Source organism: Amblyomma maculatum, chromosome 4 (genome assembly GCF_055883805.1).
Source record: "Amblyomma maculatum isolate TAMU_Amacu chromosome 4, ASM5588380v1, whole genome shotgun sequence".
In the NCBI taxonomy this organism is placed as follows: Eukaryota; Metazoa; Arthropoda; class Arachnida; order Ixodida; family Ixodidae; genus Amblyomma; species Amblyomma maculatum.
The window spans coordinates 173,409,880-173,428,250 of NC_139347.1; positions in this window are offsets into that span (position 1 = coordinate 173,409,880).

Sequence of the window (18,371 nt, forward strand, 5' to 3'; positions counted from 1 at the left end):
CCACAAAGGGTTGTTTTGTTTCAATCGCTTGCCTTTTGGAATTGCTTCTGCACCGGCCATATTCCAGAGGCGTATCGAAACTGTTCTGCAAGGCTTGCCCGGGGTACAAGCATACCTCGATGACGTTCTGATTGCGGAAAACCATGATGGCGAAAGCAATCACCTCAGGGCGGTTCTTCAGCGCTTTCGTGAGCATCGCATCAAGCTGCGTGCTGACAAGTGTCGATTTCACGAGACGTCTGTCACTTATCTCGGTCACCGTATTGATGCGGACGGACTGCATCCGACTGAAAAAGCTGTTGATGCCATCAAATCAGCGCCCTCCCCCCAAAATGTGAGCGAGCTGCGCTCGTTTCTGGGCATGGTAACGTTCTACAAGTTTTTGCCTGACATGGCTACGTTGATAGCCCCCCTGTACCGGTTGCTCGAAAAGGGTGTTAAGTGGTGTGGAGTTCTAAGCAAGAAGATGCATTTTCCTTAGCGAAGGAGGCGCTGTCCACAGCCTCGGTGCTCACGCACTTCGACCCGAAACAAGAGCTATTTTTAGAATGCGATGCATCACCCTATGGTGTTGGGGCCACGCTTTCCCATCTCATAGATGGCAAACATCGTCCGATCGGATTTCGCTCGCGCTCGTTAAACGCCGCTGAAAGGAATTATTCTCACATTGAGCGGGAGGCCCTGGCTTTAGTTTTCGGTGTGCAGCGTTTTCGAGACTATCTACTCGGACGGGAGTTCACGCTCATTACAGACCATAAGCCCTTGTTGGGTCTCCTAAAGCATGACAGGCAAACGTCCGTCATGGCAGCTGCTCGAATACAGAGATGGGCCATTCTGCTTGGCGCATACAAGTATAAGTTACAGTACAAGCCTGGTAAGCACATGTTCGTCGCGGATGCCTTAAGCCGCCTACCGCTACCATCTCAGCAGGTTCCCGAGGATTCGGAGGACGAGGCAGAGTACGTGTTGATCTTGGACGCCTGGGACCAGCCTGCCGTGCCCCTAAAGGAGCTGCAAGTGCTCACGCAAGCAGACGCAGTGCTCTCGAAGGTCTGTAGGTGTGTCTTGGAGGGTTGGCCGAGGCACTTGGTTATGGAAGGGAGGGAGATGGCGGAATACTCGAAAAGGCGACACGAGCTGTCCGTTAGTCAGAACCTGCTCTACTGGGGCCACCGTGTTGTGATTCCGGTAGCAGCCAGAGGAAGATTTTTGAAGTTATTACACGCAGCACACCAAGGGGCTTCTTCCACGAAGACCGTTGCGCGGTCTACTTTCTGGTGGCCCAGTCTCGACACAGATATTAAACGGGTGGCTGCTGGGTGTCAAACCTGTGTTCAAGCGCTTCCAATGCCGCCTACCCACGCACCTGTTAGCTGGCCAGAGACGCAGGAAAGATGGTCGCGGTTGCACATTGATTTTGCGGGACCTATTCAAAACAAGATGATCCTGGTCATCGTAGACTCGCATAGCAAGTGGATTGAGGCCATACCCCTATCCAACGCCACTTCCTGCACCACAGTCAAGGCACTCCGGACAATTTTCAATCAGTTTGGTCTACCCCGCACAGTTGTCCCTGACAATGGGACGCCTTTTATCGGTTGGGAATTTGCCCAATTTATGGAGCGGAACGGCGTGACACACATTCGAACACCGCCGTATCACCCACAAAGCAATGGTTTGGCTGAACGCGCTGTACGAACCATTACAGATGGACATAAAAGGTGCTCAGAAGGGGATATAACGAAGGCCCTAGCAAGAATATTGTGCAGCTATAGAAGCACGACGCTACCCTCAGGGCGCTCGCCATCCGAAATGTGGCTCGGGTACAGATTGCGCACGAGACTAGATATGTGCTTCCCGCCCAGGTGCAAGACAGTCGACCAGGCCCAGTCACGGGAAGACGCCGGCTGGAGCTTTGCCCCAGGAGATCCGGTATGCATCCGCAACTATAGCAGCGGCGAGAAATGGACGCCGGGAAAGGTCAAGGAAACCACGGGCTCGCGTGTCGTGAAAGTGGAGACAGACAACGGGGTTGTTCACCGGCACATGGACCAGCTCCGCAGAAGAAGCACCGATGCACCCATTGCTGCTTCAAATCCCCCTGCTTGCCCTGGAGTACCTGCGGATCACTCAGACGTGGAGCTGGAGAGAACGGAGGCTCCCACAGCCAGCGACATCGAGGGTCCGGTGCTGCGGCGGTCAACACGTGTCAGGAGGCCCGTAGTAAGATATGGATTCCAAGAAAAGGGGGATGCTGCGAACTGCTAAATGATTCGTCAGCGCCACGTGTGCCCGCCTCCGCTCTGCTCGTCATCACCAAGCGTCACGGCAGCCTCTGCTTGCAGCTTTCCGTTCGTTCCTTTTTTCTTTGGCTTGGTATAAAAACCCAAGCCACACAATAAACCGAGTTCTTTCTCCCCAGCCATCAGTCTCGTTGGGCTCTAACGGGTTCGCCGCCGCCGACCCGTTGGCAGGCGAACGCCGGCCGCTGGCGTTCGCCTGCCTCCTTCGGGTTGGCCTGGAGAACAGAAAACAACCGACCGCTCTGCTTCCATTGTGGCGAGGCAGGACACATTCTCCGTCACTGCCCGTACAGGCGGATCGGCCTCCGTGGTTTCGCTGTCGACGCCCCACGTCCCCCGTCTTGCCGAACGACCACAGGAAATCAACGACTTCCTGCGCAGGGGAGAGCACTCGTCGCCAAGGAGTCTATCACGCTCCCCATCACCGTACAATGCCCGATTTGCGTCGCCGGGCCACAGTTACGTGCAAGGACGGTCTCCTAGCCCCCGTAGGGGAAACTAAATGCAGCAGCCTTTGGAGGTGACATTGCTCAACGGCGAAAAGACGAAGATCCTCCGCCGCCGACAACCACTAACGACGACGCAACCATTTCATCGCCGCTCCACACGACGACATCGACGACAACACGACCAGCGTGCAAGCCGACACCGCCGCCCAGCGAATTAAAAACGGTATGCCCCGGCCATGACCCGAAGAAATGATGCAACCGAGATCGGACACCAAGGCCCACGTGCAATGCGATGACGCGAACAAGCGACCTTGAAGTTGATATCGACGGTCGCAGTGTCACTGCCCTAGTAGACACCAGGGCTGACTATCCAGTCACTGGTGGACTGTTGGCCTCTCAGCTGAGGAAAGTTACCACCGCTTGGGATGGCCCGCTGATTCGCACCGCAGGTGGCAACCTGATTACTCCATCGGGACGACGTACTGCAAGAATAACCGTGAATGGGCGTACTTACCCCACCACCTTTGTGGTCTTGCCGCAGTGCTCCCGCGACGTGATTTTAGGCATGGATTTCCTAAATGAACATAGGGCTATCATCGACCTGCGATCCAAGCTCATCAAGCTGTCTGCAGACAAAGCCATTCCTGCTACGACGACGTCGATGCAACACACCCCTCTAAACGTCCTCGACGAAGAATTGAACGTCCCGCCCCGATCATGTATCGCAGTCTGCGTAGGTAGCGCCAACATCGAAACCGCTGAAGGCATCGTCGAAGGAAATATCCAGTTGCTCTTAGAACGAGGTGTCGCCATCGCAAGAGGCATCACGAAATTCCGGAGAAGTCAAGCTCAGGTTCTGGTAACAAACTTCACCGAAGAATACCGGCATCTCAACAAGGGTACGACGATCGCTTTTCTCGACGAATTAGCGGACCTCAAAGATGTATTCGCCCTCCACGACCAAACGCTGGAAGACGCACCGGACCTATTCCGTCAGCCCACATTTGACATCAACCCGGCATTGACCCACAACAGGAAAGACCAGATTCTCAGTCTGCTTCGAAGCTACGGGGAATGCTCCTCATCGTCATCGAAGGCACGACAAACACCACTGGCCAAGCACCGCATAATAACGGACGAAGACGCCCGACCTCTGTTCCAAAGCCCTTATCGTGTATCGCCGCGAGAACGCCAGGCCATTCGCGATCAAGTTGAGGAAATGCTGCGTGATGACGTAATCCAGCCATCGAACAGCCCCTGGGCGGCACCAGTCGTTTTGGTCAAAAAGAAAGACAGCTTCTGCGTTGATTACCGCCGCTTGAATAGCATAACGAAGAAGGATGTCTACCCGCTTCCCCGCATCGTCGACACTCTCGACCGGCTCTGCAAGGCAAGGTACTTCTCATCGATGGACCTGAAGAGCGGATATTGGCAAATTGAGGTCTACGAAAGAGATCGCGAGAAGACCGCATTCATCACACCGGATGGCCTTTGTGAATTTAAGGTGATGCCATTAGGCCTCTGCTCCGCACCAGCCACGTTTCGACGAGTAATGGACACAGTTCTGGCAGGCTTGAAGTGGCAAATTTGTTTTGTATATTTGGACGACGTTGCTGTCTTTTCGTCAAACTTTGAAGACCAACTAAAACGACTACAGACAGTGCTGGAAGCCATCAAGTCATCGGCGCTAACGCTAAAAGCAGGGAAGTGTCACTTCGCCTACGAAGAACTCCGATTCCTAGGTCACATCGTTAGCAAGGACGGTATTCGCCGAGACCCGGAGAAAACAGCTGCAATCGCACAATTCTTACCACCTGCCGACAAGAAAGCTGTGCGCCGATTCCTTGGGCTGTGCGCTTATCATCGACGATTTGTCAGAAACTTTTCGTGGATCGCCGAACCGTTGACGCAGCTTACAAAGGCTGACGTACCTTTTAAATGGGAAGCGCCGCAAGGAAAAGCCTTTGACGAACTTAAGCGTCGCCTGCAATGCCCTCCTGTACTTTGCCACTTTGATGAAAACGCCGAGACCGAAATTCACACCGACGCGAGCAGTGTAGGCCTAGGAGCCATTCTCGTCCAGAAGAGTGCCGGACAGGAAAAAGTAATCGCCTACGCTAGCATGTCCCTCACAAAAGCCGAAGTCAGTTACTCGACGACCGAGAAGGAGTGCCTTGCGATCATCTGGGCTACTTCTAAGTTTCGTCCATACATATACGGCCGACCATTCAAGGTGGTAAGCGACCATCACGCGCTCAGCTGGCTGGCGATTTTGAAAGATCCTTCCGGCCGCCTTGCCAGATGGAGCCTACGACTTCAAGAATTTGACATGACTGTAGTCTATAGGTCGGGCCGGAAGCATTCTGACGCAGAGTGCTTATCCCGCGCTCCCGTCGATTCTTCCCCGAAGGACGATGACGACGACGCCTTTTTGGGACCGGTAAGCGCCAGTAGGTTCGCAGAACAACAGCGACAGACCCTGAGCTGAAATTGCTACCCGATTACTTGGAACGAAAGACCGCTTCCCCTCCTGGTGCGTTCAGGTGACATTTGTCATCCTTCACGTTAAGCAATGGCCTCCTCGTGAAGAAGAACTTTGCACCGAACAAGACCGCGCAGCTTCTCGTAGTGCTTAAACACCCTCGGCAAGAAATTCTGCAGGCGTTGCACGATGAGCCCACAGCAGGCCACCTCGGACTTGCGGGCACGTTGCGTTGAATCCAGGGGAAGTATTACTGGCCGCGACTGCCCGCCGAAGTTTCCCACTACGTGAAGACGTGTCGTGCGAGTCAAGGACGCAAGAAGCCCCCGATCAGACCAGCAGGACTACTAAACCCGTCTCCACCCCCAACCCTGCCCTTTCAACAAATAGGGATGGATCTCCTCGGGTTTTTTCTATCTTCGTCTATGGGTTACAAGTTGATCATCGTGGCCACTGACTACCTTACCCGTAACGCCGAAGCAAGCGCACTATCAAATGGTGCCGCGGCAGAAGTCGCCAAATTTTTTGTCGAACAAATTCTCTTGCGACACGGCGCCCCAGAAGTGCTCATCACGGACAGGGGAACGGCGTTTACAGCAGAGTTGACGCAAGCCATCCTGGAATACAGTCACACAAGCCATCGACGAACAACTGCGTACCATCCCCAGACCAATGGCCTTACGGAGCGCCTGAATAAAACGATCGCGAACATGATCGCTGTGTACGTCGACGCTGAACACAAGACCTGGGACGCCATCTTGCTGTACGTGATCTTCGCGTATAACACGGCAGTCCAGGAGACGACCAGAGCGACCCCGTTTAGGCTTGTGTACGGCAGGGAGCCCACGACGACGCTCGACGCAATGCTGCCGCACGTAACCAACGAGGACAACCTTGACATCGCGGCCTACCAGCAGCGTGCAGAGGATGCCCGAAGACTCGCACGGTTGCGTATTAAAGACCAACAGCGCACCGACAGCCGACGATACAATTTACGATGACGCCACGCAGAGTAGAATCCAGTAGACCAAGTTTGGGTTTGGACACCAATTTGCCGTCGCGGATTATATGAGAAGTTGTTGCGTCGACACTTTGGGCCATACAAAATCCTTCGCCGCGTCGGACCACTGGACTATGAAGTCATTCCCGACGGAACGTTAGCATCACAACGGCGACGCGCACGCTCAGAAATTGTACATGTTGTGCGACTGAAGTCATATTACGCGCTTTAAAGAATCTGTGGTGTTTAAACTTTGCAGTGTTTATGTTTAAGTTTCTTTGTTTTGGAACATCGAGGCGATGTTTTTTTAAGGGGGGAGTAATGCCGCGAAACCTTCGAAACAGTAGTTGTTTTTTTAATAGCCGCCGGCATACAGGCGTATCACTCTGATTCTGGACCGCGTATCAGTTCCGTAATCTTTGTTTGTTAATGCTCGATGTCGCGAGTCACACCTTTATCAGTTTTGTTGTAGCGCAAGATGCACCGAGATCTGTCTCGAAGGTTCCGGCCACTCGGGTGTCTTTCCGCAATGTTCCAGCCCGTGCTGGTAGCTGTTTGCGACGTTATCTAGATTGTTCTGTGCAGACTTTAAATTGAGCGCTGCCGAGTGTGACGAGAATTCTTTGTTCGACGATCGACGAGCACGTTTGTTTCTATCGCCGCCGCCGAGTTGCTTAGTTCTTTTGCGGGCGCAAGTCAGCCCAAATAAAGAGTTTCTTTAGTGCAATCATCGACTCCCTTCATTTGTGTCGTCGACCTCGTCACCACTACGTGACAATATAGTCATCTTGCACGCGGCGTCGCCTTCCCGTCTTGTCCGGTTCCACAACGGCTCAGCGACAGTAGTGGCCACTAACACTTCCCGTGAATCCCTCGTGCTCCCAAAAGGAACTTCTCTGCATTGCATGGTGGATGTTCAACCTTTTTCCCTGATGGGGCTCACTGCCCCTCCGCCTCAGCAACGTGTCTTGTCAGACGGCTCTCTTTCTGTTCTCATAAAGATGATTAATCTTAAACTCACGCCGAACCAACGCCAAGAACTGCTGACATTGCTTCGACACCACCAAGGCATTTTTGATGCCACTTCTACACCACTGGGACGGACTAGTGTTGCGCACCATAGCATCATTACTGAAGGTAACTCTATCATTCGCCGGCGGCCTTATCGTGTTTCCCTCTCTGAACGAAAAGTAATTGAAGAAAATGTAAATGACATGCTCCATCGCAATATAATTCGTCCCTCAACAAGCCCATGGTTCTCCCCAGTATTGCAAGTTAAAAAAAAAAAAACATGACGGCTCGGCACGCTTTTGTGTTGATTACCGCGCACTCAACAGAATTACCCGCAAAGATGTATATCCCATGCCGCGAATTGATGACGCTCGTGACTCTCTCCAAGGCTCCGAATATTTCTCGACCTTGGACCTCCGCTCAGGCTATTGGCAAATACCTATGCACGAGAACGATAAAAAAAAAACCGCTTTCGCAACTCCCGATGGCCTTTACGAATTTAATGAGAAGTCTTTCAGACTTTGTAACGCACCAACGACATTTGAACGAATGATCGATACTGTGCTTTGTGGCCTAAAATGGAGAACCTGTTTGTGTTACTCGGACGACATTGTTATCTTTTCGGCAACCTTTAATGACCATCTCACGCGCCTTAATGAAGTCCTCACCTGTCTTGCTTCGGCAGGCCTTTAGTTCAACTCCAAGAAGTTCCACTTTGCACAGAAGGAAATTAGAATATTGGGACATCTGGTAAGCCGTGATGTCATTCGCCCAGTTCCTGAAAAAATCATCGCGGTCTTGAACTTTGCTCGTCCACAACAGACTACAGATTTGCGCAGTTTCCTTGGCCTCGCGTCTTATTTCCGGAGTTTTATAAGGCATTTTGCAACTATTGCTGCACCACTTCTTGAGCTACTTAAAGCACGCAGCCCTTTCGTGCGGACTGAACAGTGCGAAACTGCTTTTAATGACCTAAAGCACGCCCTCACATCAGATCCTGTTCTTGACCACTTCAGTGACAGCGCTCCAACTACCCTGCACACCGATGCCAGTGGTCATGGTCTTGGCGCTGTAATTCTGCAGCGTGATGCAACATCGCGTAAGAATGTAATTGCCTTTGCCAGTCGGACTCAGACTCTAGCTCAAAAAAACTACACCATTACCGAGCAGGAGTGTCTTGCCGTCGTGTGGGCTGTCCAAAAATTTCGCCCTTACTTATACGGTCGGCACTTCACAGTTGTGACCGACCACCTGCTCTTTGCTGGTTGTCTTCACTCAAAAATTTGACAGGCCGACTTGGCCGCTGGATTCTACGCCTGCAAGAATACCATTTCGACGTCACTTATAAATCTGGCCGCCAACACCAAGACGCCGACGCTCTCTCTCGCTGTCCCCTTTCGGAATCAACTCGCTGTTCTCCTTCCCAGTGCATTTCCGCCCCTGACCAGAGCCGACCATCTCTTTTCCCGACGTATATCACAACCGTTTGTTTTGACGACTGTGATAACAAACACGCTCTCCGCTCACAGCAATTAGCCGATGCCTACTGCCCTCTTATCATCGACCGCCTTGTCGGCGCTTCGGACCTGCCCAATGCTAGTGTTCGCCGACAGCTTTGCAATTTCAAGCTCGAAGATGGCATCCTACTCCGCTACATGTATTGCCCTGATGGAACTCGCTGGATCCCAGTCGTGTCGCGTGTGCTTCGCCCACGTATACTGGCGGCTCTCCACGATGACGCTACGCCAGGTCACCTTGGTTTTGACAAAACCTACGACCGCGTGAGAAAACGATTCCTTTGGTCTGGCTTATCTTCCACCGTTGCCAAATATGTCGTATCCTGCCCTCTGTGCCAACGTCGCAAACGGCTGCCTTCTTCGCCCGCTGGCCTTCTACAACCTCTTCCTTGTCCCTCCACGCCATTCGACGTAGTCGGAATCGACTTATATGGTCCCCTACCTCTCTCCGGCTGTCGACCACCTCACACGCTACGCTGAGACAGCACCTGCACTAATTGGTTCCGCTGAACAAGTAGCAAATTTCTTTTAGCGATCAATTGTATTGCGTCATGGCGCTCCTCGGGTGCTCCTAAGTGACCGCGGTACAGCCTTCTTATCGAAAGTCGTTGCGGAAGTTCTTCACGCGTCATCCACCCTTCATAAGACAACCTCAAGCTACCATCCCCAGACTAACGGTCTGACTGAGCGATTTCATCGCACCTTGTCGGACATGATATCCATGTACATCACACCAGATCATCGAAATTGGGATACTGTTCTACCATTTGTCACATTCGCCTATAATACCGCAGAACAGCGAACTACCGGTTGCTCTCAATTTTTACTTGTTTATGGCCGTCCTCCCACTACAATTCTCGACGCTTCCTTCTTCTCTACGCCCGACTACTCCACATCGGTACCTACCCATTTTTGATCTCGTGTGGCCACATGCCGTCATCGTGCCCGCCTCAACACGGCAGCGTGCCAGGAAGACCGCAATATTCGCTATGATTCTACACATTGAGTGGTCTCTTTTCGTCCTGGTGACGAAGTACTGCTTTATACACCACTGCGCACCCCTGGCCTTAGTGACAAATTCCACCACCGCTACGTAGGTCCCTATGAGGTCATAAGCCAAACTTCCCCAGTGAACTACAAAGTGACGCCTGTTGATCCCCCAGCTGATCGACGCCACCGTGGAACTGAAATTGTTCATGTGTCTCGCTTGAAACCGTATGTGCGCCGCGATGCATCGGTTAGTTAGGAGCGGCCAGGCTGGCCGCTTCCGACCCCCCGGGCAGATTGTGTGAGCCTTCCGTGGACGTTCTTTAATTTGTACATGCCATGCTCTTCCTTTTTCATTTGTACATACCATCATCATCGTCCCGCGGCGCCGGCTCCGGCATGCGCCTGGGTTATGTGATCGGAGTAAAACGCTAGACAAGGCATCGCTAGCCTTGCCGTGACGACCTTGCCGTTTCAGCCTAGCCTTCTTTCACAATATACAATAATCAATTTCCTCACAATCCCATCTGATCAATATTTGTTTAAGCGGAAGACTATTTTATCGAAAATTAACACGGCACAAGGCCATGCCTTCTTTGACTGTATCGGAACCTAGTGTAAAATCTGTCAAAACCAAATAAATTTACCAAATATTGTGGCAACGTCATTTTGTTATAGTAGGTCTCTCTCTTTTTTTATTACACCTTTAATGATTTATCCCAAAAAGCGGTAAGGACACAGAGTTTAAATATATTGGCTTCATGTTTGGCATTTGGATGTCCTTGTCGAAGCACATTATTGTATTTTGAAACTAAACCATTGCCTTGCTCTTTGCGATGCCACTTCACAAATTTTCAAAAATAGATTGATTATTAAAGTATAAATCTCTATTTTGTCCAATACTGTATTTTCTCTGTCATATAAAGAATGATTATATGCATTTAGATATTAACCTCATTCATAGCAGGCATCGTAAATTTGGTTTATATCTAGTCGCTATGATCAGTACTTGTCCCCCACTCGTGTCTTATGTTTTAAAACCTATTTTATGTATGGAGCGACTGAAACGTCGGCACTCCTTTGCAATTTTTCTTATCTTGTGTTACAAAACGTCTGTACGCCACCGGATATTCCCCGTTCAAGGATTAATTACATTCTAAACATTAAGAAGTACTCTGCTCGCACAGATATTTTCAAATACAGCGTTTTTACTGCGATATGGGCAACTGCCAGGGAACGCCTTCATGTTAGGAATAATACTGTTAAGGGAAATATTCCCAGTACGGCAGTTGTCTACACCACTGAGGATGATCACAGCACAGCACTCGCACAGCATAGCACAGCACTCGTCTGCGTCTTCTTCTTCTGGGTGTCTGTCGCACTTCTTTTTCGTCAGCACGACCAGCGAATACCGCTCAGTAACACTACCCCCTCTCGGGAAAAGCACAGTCCCGGTGCGTTCTGGTGCGTTTGTGAAACAGAACGTGCATAATAGGGCTTCAGGAGGGACAAATGCACTATTTCATTGGATGGCGCTCTGAAAGAAGATTTCGAAGGCACAGATTCAACTTCTTATGTGACGTCGGAGTATGTGACGTATGTGACGTCGGACTGTCACGGGGCGTCGCGGAGCGGTAGGAGTCTGAGTTCAACGCCAGGAGCACGTCAGGAGCACTAGAGTGCACCACGACAACAACTTCAGTGTCGTCGTTGTGCGGCTCAGCACCCAAAACATCAACGTCGTCCGCAGAAATCTCGAATACAAATCGTAATACGTCCCCCGTGCTGGGCAAGCACGGTTCATGTGCTTGATAAATCGAGGAGCGAAAATAGTAGAGTTTAATATGAACGACGTAAACAGTTTGTGTATGGGATGCAATGCAGTCTGGAGGGACTGCACTGCATCCAGGGGCATGATCTTGTAGACGCGGTAGGGATCCACGTAACGGAGCACGAGTTTCTCGCACTGGCCAATGCGGCGGGCCGGGAGGCAAAGGAGGACGAAGGAGCCAGGCGTATTGCACACATCGCGATGGTGATTATCGTAACGATGTTTTTGGACCGTCTGCAAAGCTCTAAGGCAAACCAGAGCAATGTTTCTGGTGGCGTCATGGCATGCTATGGCATGAGAAACATAACTGCGTCATGGCATGCTATGGCATGGGAAAAATAACTATTGTCATGGTCGAAAGCAGGCAGCACACTTTAAAAAGGGAGCAGAGGAGTCGCGTCCGAAGAAAAGATAAAAAGGTGAGTAGCCGGTTGTATCTTAACAAGACGAATTGTATGCAAATAGGACGAATGACAAATTGACGTCTCAGTCACTATGGTGGTCAGAAACGTACATAGACAGCATGTCCGTAAGCGTTCGGTTAAGGCGCTCAGTGAGACCACTTGTTTGGGGATGCTAGATCGTCGTTAAATTGTGGCAGGTAGAGCATGACCACAGCAAATCGTCAACAACTTTCGGAATTAAGCACGGGGCACGATCAGTGGCGACCGCAATTCATCTGTTTCCAGAAGTCGTTGTCGTGAAAGGCTCAAGTAGGTCAAGACCGACACGGGAAAGCGAGTCAAGAAAAACTTAAATTGGTTGAAGGTGACTACCAGGATGAGCTGCGGCTTCTTCCGACGCTGGTGCGGTTCACAAGCTGAAATGTAGCGCTGACTAGAGCGATGAAGGCCTGGCCAGAAAATCCGCTGGTGTAAACTATCATACGTGAGTGACACTCCCAGGTGCCCTGCTTTAGGGGCATCACAAACCTGGGCAAAACAGTAGAACCGAGCTGATTAGGGACAACGAGGAAAAGTTCCGCACCATCAGGGCGCATGTTGCGTTGAAACAGGGTATCGGCACGCAATACCAACATACTGCTTGAAGGATCGGAGTTGTCGGCAGCCCGCTGGTCTATAATGGGTCGTAGGGTAGGCTCAAGATGTTGGTCGCCACCTATGTGCAGAAAGTCGGTGATGGACAACATGTAGCCGTCAGCAGTACCGCCAAGTAATTCAGGAGGATCGACGGAAAGGCGGGACAGTCAGCGTCTTGATGTAATTGTCCTGACTTGTAGACATTATCAAATGTGTATGTAACACAAGGCATGGTTATCTGTGACTACGCAAAAGGGTCTCTCTAAACAAATCAGGGCGGAATTTATTCAGCGCCCGAACAAATGAGAGGCATTTCCGTTTGGTAATTGAGTAGTTGCGCTCGTTATTGAGATAGGCGGCTGGCGTAAGCAATTATAACGGAGCCACCATGCCGGGACTGGGCAAAACTAGTGGCAATGTCATGGTCACTGGCATCGATTCGAAGTTGCGTAGGTGCCAAAGAGTTAAAATCGGCCAGGACAGGTGGAGCGGCGAGGGCCGAAATCAGGGATTGAAAGGTGCGAGTTTCATCACGGACCCAAGAGAAAGGCGTGTTCTTCCTGAGGAGGGCGGTGAGCGGACCAGCAACATCGGCAAAGTTCTAGATGAGCTGAGGTAAATAGGAGCAGAAACCGAGGAAACTGCGCATATCAGCTGTGAAACACTGATTTTGAAATCACGGCCGTGATTTGCCACGACTTTATCAGCGTCAGGCTTGTCTCCTTTAGCGTAAAACATATGGCCAAGGAATTTTGTCTGGCGTTGGCCGAAACGGCACATTTTTTATTTAATCCGGAGACCAGCAATGTGGAAGACAGAAAGGATCGTAGAAAGGCGAGTGAGTTGGGTTTCAAACCCCGGTGAGAACATTACAAAGTCGCAGGGGTAGCACACGCACGTGGTCTATTTGAAGCCAGGCAGAAGAGGGTCCATCATATGCTCGAAAGTCGCAGGAGCATTGCAGAGGCCAAGCGGCATAACTTTGAACTGGTAATGGCCGTCAGGGATAAAAAGTATTTTTTTTAGGATCACGTTCGTCTACAGCTCTCCGTTTTTTTTAAGAAAAAGGATAGCGCTATTCTTTCCTTAGGACTACTGGGGAAAATATCAACAGAATCGCTTTATAGTTGGGAGCAAGACGGATAACCTTAGTGAGAGGATCGGAACGGCTTCGCTTACTGAAGTGAGCCGGTTAACATGAACGGCTCAATGGCTCATACATCTGTAGAGGTGAGTGGGTAGCTCAAAAAGAGCCGAATATTATATATATGCATGTATATAAGTAGTAATGATAAGTAAAATCAATTTGGCCTCACGTGGCACAGTTGCGTTTCTGTCCGTTGAGACGACTGAGGAAGGCGCTATGAAAGAACGCGGAACATTCGGACATCTACGCTCTGCTTTTCTCCTCTCCGGATCATGGCTCCACTCCGGACACTACAAAAAAACCGCGTACCAAGCACGCTTGGCTGGGCGGTGGGGATTAAATAGAACACATCACTGCCCCTGGGCCTGACGTCAATTTTGAGCTTTCCGATTGTCGAAAATGGCGTCAGGCGCTTTCCGTGCTAGAACTCGTGGATCGCACACTATAGCTCTAGCTCACCCTGATGTCAGTTTCGAGCTTCCAATTTGCCGAAAATGGCACCGGGTGCTCTTCCTGCAGCAACCAGTGAATTGCAAAGCATAGGTGTAGCTCCCCATGACGACAGTTTGGCGCTTTCCAATTCGTGGAAAATGGCGTCATTGCTTCTCGCTTTCCCTGCAGCTAACCGGGGGTTCATACATATTCATATATATTTCTAACTTTGTCCGTGCTTGGGCAGGAAACGAAAAGGTGGGCATAGCCAGCTTACTGATAACTACAACAAGCAGTGAAAGACAGTTGTATTCAGTTCATACAGACGTTTTCAAATAATCGAAAATAGTTAGAGCAACGTTTTGAGATGCGAGTATCCTTCTCCACTTTTTGCATGCTTCAGTACTATAGCCCCGTCAGTAACCCCGTGACGCAGCCAACTCATGGATGCAACACGACGCATAAAACCAATTTTTTGAATGCACTTAGGGACTAGTAAATGAGATTCTTTTGTTTCAGGGAAAGGTGTAAATGGAATAAACAGAACGGTGCCTGAATGATAAAGAAGCCATAACAAAGATCTTGCTGTATCTTTCGCCTTTAATGCCGTGACGGAAACATGGGCACTATTTTCTTTTGACGGGTTCTTATAGTATTATTATTATTATTTCTCCAGAATTTATGAATAACAGTCTGTTAAATTCGTCTCGACAAAATTCCCAGGAGGACAAACGCTGGCTCGCATTTTCTCTCTCTCTCTCTCTCTCTCTCTTTTTTTCACCGTGCTTCGGCACGCTGGTTTCTCGGCGAGTCTCCTTGTTCGCGCGCCGTCAGTAAGGAGTCATTGGATGGCAGAACGGCAACTATTTTGTTTCTGCCGGTCCGATTCTCCTTTGTTTTTGGCTCGAACTGCAGTTGTGCGACGAGCGCGACGGGTAGATGGTTATTATTTCCCTGTTCTTACATTCCACTGACTTCTTTCTCTTCTCTTCCGACTAGATATATAGTTGTAGTCAGTGCTCTCTGTGTCTCCTTCTATCTTCGTCCTCGTTCTATGTGCTATTTCATCAAATGAGTAAACGCAAGCTCGATTGTATTTTGAGACACGAAATTCTTCGTCTTCAAATAGTAATTTTGCACCAGCGAGCAATGCACGATCGATAAGTATCCTGAGACATCGTTCGAACAGCAGCATGGCAATGAATGGCGCCATTTCTTTCCAATTAAGGATTCTTTACTCCCCCCTTCAATGGCGCCGGGTGTCACATTCTATTACGCATACAAAGCCAAAGGGATTGCCGCGGACCAGTTTATACAGCGAACGAGTACGAGTGCCGATTCCCACTCGTCGGCATGGAACGAAATACAAAACTGAAAGAAAAAAAAAGTGCGGGCACCAGCAGCAGTGCGCCCGCGGTACTCGCGGGAAGATCCGAAGGCAATGGGTTGGTTGTAACACTGACAAGGAATGGCGGTATAATTTCTTTTTCTCTTTGCGTTTTAAAAACTCTCACCCGGCTCCGACAGACAAGGCTTACTGAACTAGAGATAACCGGCTTTCCAAAACAACCACCGTTCCAGCCATCTAGCAGATCTCCTTCCATAGAACAAAAGCAAAAGCACCACCTCCCTCGCTCTCCAAAATATCGGCGCACTCCGCTCAAAAGACAGCCAAGGGCGAGGACATTATTGCGAATCTTGCGAGAAAGGGGAAGAGGTTAATTGCTTTTTCGCGTCGCTAATAGATGGCGCGGAAGTCACATGCCCACCTGTGACGGAAAGAGTCACTGAACGAGAATACCGGCAACCAGCTGTCCAAAAGATCCGACGGCTCCAGCCGATCCGGCTCCGACTTCTCGGAGCCAAATGGCTCACCCGCTCTTTGAAAGCAGCGGCTGCGAAGATCCGGCTCGCTCCGGAGCGACCCATTGCTACGCGCTCCTGCTGGGGGTTCAGAGTTCGCATGCTCGGATGGAGTGAGGGGGGCACCTAAGGCAGCAAATCGTCCAAGCCAAGCTTACACCTCCAACGAACTGACGCTGCCCATTCGACCTGGCTGCTATATAGGCCGATACAGTTCTTTGGACCTACCGGATTTTACGATCTCAAAGAATACATAATGGCGCAGGCTGACGATGTGACAGGTTTCTTGCGGCCTATTACCGCAACAAGGCAATCGGGTAGAGGAGCGTATATCCCGACAGAATTTTTCATGAGATGCTTCGTGACATCGACGACATATTTGGTCTCCTAATCAGTGATGCCGAACGAAAAGCCCAAAGAATGTTTCCAGTCGAGTTTTAGGCCCTGAAGACGGACTGTCACTTTTTGAGCCTCTAGAATCGTAGGCTTCGCGCAGTGAAGGCCTGTCGTCGATCTGGTCGTATAGCTCGTCATAGACCTGCACTTATTGTCGCGTTACGGATTCCATAGACTTAATCATGGGCGCTGCCATTTTGTGTAGGTGGTGTCCTTGCAAGCTGAGGCCAGCCGCTAATTTGGTATGTGCAGTCACGTCCGCAGAACAGCAGACAAGTAGCGCACATCGGCATCTAGGAATTTTCGAATTATGTTTTCTGTTTTGAAAGTTCCTGACAGAAAGATGTTTTCAGCAGCAATGAAAGCATTCGATCAAACATTACCGCAATATATAAGGCTAGTCGTGTTGGCCTAGGAATACAAGCCTGAATAAATTAACATGTTTGAAACTTATGGGCCACACCGAGGAGGTGGCGGACAACTGCGAGGGTGGTGAAGCAAGCAATACAAGGCAGGTTTTGATCTCCATTCAAACAACATTGTAAAGAAAAATATCTTGGAAGCCAAGACCAATGTTGGCAGCTAAGCTTCGGCCGGTGGGAATGAAACGAACAGAGAGGGGAAGGAGAAAAAGGGGCCAAAATATGGTTCGGTTAGATTGGCGGGGTTTACCGTCCCCAGACTATGAGATGCCGTAGTGGAGGGCTCCGGACATTTACCCATCTTGAGCTCTTTAACGTGCACTGATATCGTAGAGCACATCGGCGCCTTGCTCTTCCTCCGTCTAAAAGCGGCCGCCGTGGCCGAAATTCGATCTCGCATTCTTGGTCGCAGTAGTCGAGCGCCCTAATCACTGAATCAAAATGGTAGGGCTAAAGGGGCGAAACAAAAAAAGGGCATGGGTAAGGTATCTGAAAGCATTTGTTATAGAAAGAACAATAAACATTGCGCACCGCTCAGAACAGCTGAATAGCTTAGACGTTTTGTGTCTTTATGATACGCTTTTTGCGCAAAATGCTGCGCAAAACGCGTGCTTTCTGCGCAGTATACATATGCTACGCCCCCCCCCCCCCCCCCCCCCCTCTGCTGTTACCGCGTCCGCGCATGCCAGAGAGGAGCGACGCTGCACGCTCCGGTTCGAGGTTAATTTTCTTTTCGCCACCAAAACAGTCGATACTATGCACATGGCTTGCAGAAATTTGCAATTAACTTTCCGCCATTTGTAACGTGCCGCAGCCGTCGGAATATTTTGCGACTGCAATTGGACATTGCAAGACCTGAGGCTTATTTCCTCAACGTCCAGCCTTTGCAATGTGAAGGAACCCATGTGTTTACGTAGACTTGAGTGGCATTAGGACAATTGCAACGTCCTGAGCGATGATTCTGGGCTCAAACAAATATTAACAGGATTCATAATGACGTTCTCGAACGTGTTATCAAAGCGAGGCTCCGAAGTTTGGTTGGTGTTGACGACAAATGGGCGGTTCATTCCTAGCCCCATTTGAGCATATAACGGCTTCAGGCGGAGGAGTAGGTGGGTACCTCTTTCATTTCGAAAGTGTTTCTTGCTTACACAACATTCTCAGGAATGGTCGTGAAATTTCGAGGTTTGTGGGAACATAGAGCAATGGGCGTTATCCACGGTGGTGTTATAACTCCCACTCTAACATTCCTATGTCAAGCTTCCCACGAATCCTAGCATAGGAACCCTATCTAAATGCCGCATATGCGGACGATATAACGCTGGAGACAATCTCAACTTCTGACAGGCGCACGAACGAACTCTAGAGGCTTGCTTATATTTCATACGTGACTATATTAAGGAGCATAGCACGTAAACCTCTCTAGAAAGAAAAGCGAATATATAGCAGTTGCTATTAAACTGGGCATGCGCGCTGGCGCAGACGTCAACA